General features: G+C 38.0%; 1 protein-coding gene across 6 annotated transcripts in view; it reads right to left on the bottom strand.

The window, feature by feature from the left end:
* GPR141 (G protein-coupled receptor 141) overlaps positions 1-4,962 on the bottom strand; it is a 53,718-nt gene extending 48,756 nt beyond the window's left edge. For 2 of the 6 annotated variants that reach the window (XR_014301216.1, XR_014301217.1), the window contains exons 1-2: positions 4,640-4,962; positions 3,179-3,725 (exon numbers count right to left, since the gene is read on the bottom strand). The gene's annotated coding sequence lies outside the window, so the exon portion shown is untranslated. The remainder of the gene's footprint in view (positions 1-3,178; positions 3,726-4,639) is intronic. The other 4 variants (XR_014301215.1, XM_082693100.1, XM_082693098.1 and 1 more) reach the window with 4 other exon arrangements.
* Positions 4,963-6,000: the final 1,038 nt, after the last annotated feature.

Raw genomic sequence — 6,000 nt, forward strand, 5'->3', positions numbered from 1 at the left:
AATTCAAATCAAAACCACATTGAGATACCACCTTATACCAGTTAGAATGGCAAGAGTTGACAAGGCAAGAAACAACAAATGTTGGAGAGGCTGTGGAGAAAGTGGGACCCTCTTACGCTGTTGGTGGAAGTGCAAGTTGGTGCAGTCACTTGGGAAAACAGTGTGGAGGTTCCTCAAAAAATTAAAAATAGAGCTAGCCTATGACCAAGCAATTACACTACTGGTATTTACCCCAAAAATAGAGATGTAGTGAAAATAAGGGCCATATCCACTGCAGTGTTACAACAACAATGTCCGCAATAGCCAAACCGTGGAAAGAACAGAAAAGCCCTTTAATAGATGAATGGATAAAGAAGATGTGGTCCATATATACAATGGAGTATTATTCAGCCGTCAGAAAGGATGAGTACCCAGCTTTTGCATCAACGTGGATGGGACTGGAGGAAATTATGCTAAGTCAAGCAGAGAAAGTCATTTTTCATATGGTTCACTTACTTGTGGAACATAGGGGTAGCATGAAGAACATTTAGGAGAAGGAAGGGAAGAACAAAGGGGGAGAATCAGAGTGGGAGATGAACCATGAGAGACTGTAGGCTCTCAGAAACAAAGTGAGGGTTTTAAAGGGGAGGGGGTGGGCGGGATAGGTTAGCCCTATGATGGATATTAAGGAGGGCATGTATTGCATGGAGCACTAGGTGTTATATGCAAACAATGGAACACTACATCAAAAACTAATGATGTACCATATGGTAACTAACATAACAATAAAATAACCTGTGTTTTTTAAAAGATAACTTATAAAAGAAAATAATTCGGACAATATGGTATTAGCACAATAATATATAAATAGACCAATGAATAGGATTGAGTCCACAAACTAATACACACATATATGGACACTTAATTTACAAAAAAAAAAAAGAAAGAAAGAAAAAGGTGGCAATACAGAACAGAGGAAATAATGATCTTTTCAATAAATGAGTCTGGGTCAATTGGACATTCAAATGAAAGAAAAAGTCTTGACTCCTTACCTCACACTATACATAAAAATCAGTTCCAGATAGACAGTTGATCTAGGGGCACCTGGCTGGCAGGTGCCATGGCAGGGCCATGGGATTGAGCCTTGCATCAGGCTCTCTGCTCAGTGGGGAGCCTGCCTCCTCCTCTCTCTGCCTGCCTCTCTGCTTACTTGTCTGTCAAATAAATAAATAAAATCTTTAAAAAAAAAGAATAAATAAAATCTTTTTTAAAAAGTTGATCTAAATGTGAAAGGTAAGATAATAAGACTTCTGAAGATAACGAAGAGGAGTATCTTTATGACCTCGGGATAGAGAAAGAAATTTTTTTTCTTAGAATACAAAAACCACTAATCACTAAAAAGATACTGATAACCTGAACTACATTGAAATAAGATTTTTATGCCCAGCAAAGACATCATCAAGACAGTGAAAGTGCAAATCATGGGGTGGGAACAGATTTTTATAGTTCATAAACTATATCAAATATGGATCAGCAAGAAAAAGATAATGCAATGAAGTTGTATATACAAAATACACAAATAGGCAGTTTGCAAAAGATTTCCCAATAAACATATATTAGTGAGTTGGGAACTGCAAATAAAAACTGCAGTGGAATGCCACTAACTACACACCAGATAGCTGGAATTTAAATAGAAGTTAATACCTCACAATTAAAATTTAAAATTTAAATACCGTTTAATGACTCTGAATCAAGTGTTGCAGAGGATGTGGAGTAAATAGAATCTTCATAAAAAATAAAAATTACAAAAAAAAAGAATCTTCATACACTGCTAGAGGGAGTGTAAAAGCAGTACACTAGAGCTGTATTTTTACAGCTGAAAATACAAAACATCTCATGAACCAGCAGTTGCATTCCTAGGTACATACTCAACAGAAAATGCGTACCGGGTAGTCACAGGAATGTCCATAACAGAAGTATGTAGAACAGTCCAAATGGGGACCATCCCAGAGGTCAATCAAAAATAAACACATTACAAAAACAAAAATATGGAATGTATAGGATTGCTCTTGCCATGAAAATGAATGAAGTAATGCTACATGCAAAAACATGGGTGAATTTTGCAAACATTGTATTAATATATCATTCCAAGTTTAGTATATGTGCTGCCAAAGCGAGCACAACACTGTATTAATATAAAGAAGCCAGACACAAAGAAGTCAACAAGTGATTACGTTTTATATAAAATTTAAATACTGACAAAACTGATACAGGAAGTCACAAGGAGGAGCTGTGACTGAAAGAAGGACTTCTGTGCTATCTCTTAATCTGAGCGGCCGTTACTCAAATGTGCCAGCTTTGTGGTAATTCATCTGGTTTTACCCTTATAATTTTTGCACTTTTCTGTCTATAGCTTATACTAAAACAAGAAAAGTTTGTTTTTAAAAAAGACCCATGCTGGAATTGCAGTGCTATACGTTGTTTAACACTAATTATTTTCACACGTTGTTTAACACTAATTATTTTCACAGTTCTATTGTTTCCAAGTAAGACTTCAGCCAACATTCTCCTTTCTCCCTGGAGGCTTTAAATGGAGTGTTCTCTTTTCCAAATTACTTGCCTGCTACTGCTCCTTTTCCTAGGTTTGATGCTAACACATCCTCTTCCTTACTTTGAAATACGCTTGGCCAGGGCTTCATCCCCAATGAAATAAGTGCCAAAACAATTAGCCTCATATCCGTTTTGGGAGCTCGTTTGGAACAAACTTGCGTGTGGCATTTGTGAGCCTCCTGCTCTTACCTATTGTATCAATATGCAAAGAAAACTCTACTTGAACTCTGCAGCAGGCACTCAGAATCATCTTAAGCACATAAAAGGAATGATTTCCGATACTGGGACCCTGTGTAAAAATGAGGCTGGGGATGACATCATGTCAAATATTTAAAGAGCAGGAGAAGGATCTGTGAAGCTCAGAATCACAGTGTTTGAAGATCCCCACTGTTACTGGAAACACCCTTCCAAGTAATCACCCAGTCTGCCTGCTCCTCTTGTAACAGTACTGACATTTAAAATGATTCACTGCTTGCAAGCTGAAATGTCTTACCCTACTATCTACCCACATCTTGAATTCCACCCCCCACCCCTTATAGCCACAGAGAAAACGTTTCATCCCTTTCCTACATAGTAGTTCTCCTAGTACCTGGTGACATTTGCCTTGTCCAGCTGGAGTCTTCTCTTCTCCAAGCCTGGGGCTGTGATCTGTTAAAAGAATGTTCTTGTGTGGTGTGGCTCTGAGTCCCTCCACCCTGCTGGCCTCTCTGCTTTCAATATCCTTCAGTTTATTAAATTCTTTCTTTTTAGGGGTTCATCCAGAAACTGCAGCATATGCCTTCGTTGTACTCAGACCTATGAAATGATATCTCTTTATGTGGTGCTTTTTTAAAAAAGATTTGCCTCCATATCTCCTCCCATCTGTGCTTTTGGAACCAAGAGAAGACCTGTGCATTGATCTTTACTAAATTTTATTTTGCTCCAGGGTTTTTCAGAACTTTTTAGATCCTAAAAATGACCACTGTACCTTTTATTCAAGTTGTCCAACAGAACGGAAGTTCAAGGTCTCTACCCTTCCAAAAGTTTTCATTTGAGCACCAGTCTGTTCATGAGTGTCCTTCAGCAATGTTCTCCAAATGCCATACAGCCTGTGTTTGCAGAATGCTGGTATTGCCGACAGCGACCTTGCCAAATGCCTAGATAAAAACCAGGTATCTATGTCAATGGATATTGCTCACCTTCATTTGGGTCACCTGGGCAAATATCCCTGTCACAACTTAACTTTCCAGCCACATGAATTAACATGTGGACTCTGCATTCACAGTAGAATGCAAAGATGTGGAAATCCAGCTGCATTCAAGTTCCTCTCTTTTACCTAGTAAACTAGATGTCCTTAGACCACATAGGCTCACTGAGCCTCATTTTACCAGTTAAGACAGTGAGATAATGCTTGTGCCTCTATGGAAGAATTTTTTAAAATTTATTTTAAAAATGTATTAAAAATCTATATTAAAAAATTTAAAACAATTGTCACCTGTAAAGAAATATCATTACAAGGGATGGAGATGACTTTGACAACAAGGATGACGGTGATGATGATGATGTCCTGATGTATAAACTCGGGCTCCACCCTAAAGTGTTGCCAGAATAAGTGATGGCACTCACTTGGCTTCTCCAGAGTACACAGGGTTGACAAACGAATTGTATGGAGGAACATGAAGGCACCTCAGATCTATACTTCCTCCCAGCAAAGGACTAGATTCAAGGCCTGCGTAATTCTCAGGACTCAAGTTTTCTATTCTTAAAGCAATTAATTGTTTTTCCAGAAGCGGAGCAGGAGCCCCGGCACTTTGGGAGACCACACTCCTAGGGAGAAGAAATCTAATGATATTATAACTTAGGAAGTTCACACACAGGGGAACAATTTCTTGTATTTATTCACGAGTAATTTACACACACATCAAGCTAGTAACTGAATCACCAGGGAAAAAGCTTTATTCCGGGTTAAGTCAAGCCAACACCTAATTATAAGCTTTAAGCATCCTGATCCTTTTACAGAAATAGCTTTAGACATTTTTCTCTTGACCTTAACCTTAATATCTTTGCTTACCTTCCATTCCTAAATATGCTTGCCTCTTGACTATTTTGCTTTGTCTCCCATTGAGGACTCTGTGCTTGCTTTTTGTAGTGAAGGGTGGATTTGACTTCTTTTGTTCCAGGTAGCCATCATGCCCGATTGAGCTCTCGCCTGGAGCTCATCATCCCTGATGGTTTCCTGGGTTCCTTAACCCTTACTTCTCAAGTGAGAAGTTCACAGTCCTCCTGAGAATGGCCAGCTCTTGCCAGAGAAACTTACGAGACAGTTATAGCGAGCCTTTACTTTAGCTGCCACTGAAGTTTCGTTTTCATCAAAAGAAAAAAAATCATCCCATATTTTCCTGTTTACTCAACACTTGGGTCTCGGTCCTCATTTTGGTTACTGTACCTCTACAGTGCATTTTTTCTTAGAGGACGAATTTATTTATTTATTTAAAGGTGTTTGTTTGTTTGTTTGTTTGAGAGAAAGTGTGTGTGCATGCCAGCAGGTGGGGGGAAAGAGAGAGAGAGAGAATGTCCAGCAGACTCCCTGCTGGGCATGGAACCCGACATGGCGTTCGATCCCACTACCCTGAGATCATGACCTGAGCCAAAATCAGGAGTCAGATGCTTAACCTCCTGAGCCATCCAGGCACCCCTTACAGGATGAGTTTATTAATATACTGATCAGTACTCTGCTAGATGATATCTCTTTATTTTTGAGTTCCTTTGCCATGGTACACAAGTCTTCCCATTCACACACGCTCTCTCATTTGTTATCATTCCCAACTTGTAAATAAAAACCTTGATTTATCTACCATAATAAAGTCATATGTTTAAGTCAAAATCCACATGTTGTTTACAGTGTAACAGGAAATGAAGTCTATGAAATTAGGGACTATGATTTATCTACAATGACTGACGAACACTTAGCGTAATAGCACAAAAACACTTTGCATGTGCTCAATAAATATTTGCTTAGTGGGTAGATAGATGGATGTTTGGATTGTTGGATCAGTGGATGTATAGGTGCTTACTATGTGCCAGGCTGATATTAAGAATTCCGTATAAAATAAATAAGCCCTGGAGATGTGATGTACAGATGGTGAAATCAGTTAATACTGTATTATATATTTGAAAGTTACTAGAAGAATAAATCTTCAGAGTTATCACAAGAAAAAAACTTGTAACCATGTTGGATGGATGTTGACTAGAATTATTGTGCTGATAATTTCAGTATATATGCAAATGCTAAATCATTATATTATATACCTGAAACTAACATAAGGTTATATGTCAGATGTATTTTAAATAAATAAATAAGAATTTCATAATTTTAAAAAATATTATTCCCTCAGCAATTCTTGAGAGTAGGAGTCATTGGTCTCATTTTAT

Source organism: Mustela nivalis (genome assembly GCF_964662115.1).
Source record: "Mustela nivalis genome assembly, chromosome: 12".
Lineage (NCBI taxonomy): Eukaryota > Metazoa > Chordata > Mammalia > Carnivora > Mustelidae > Mustela > Mustela nivalis.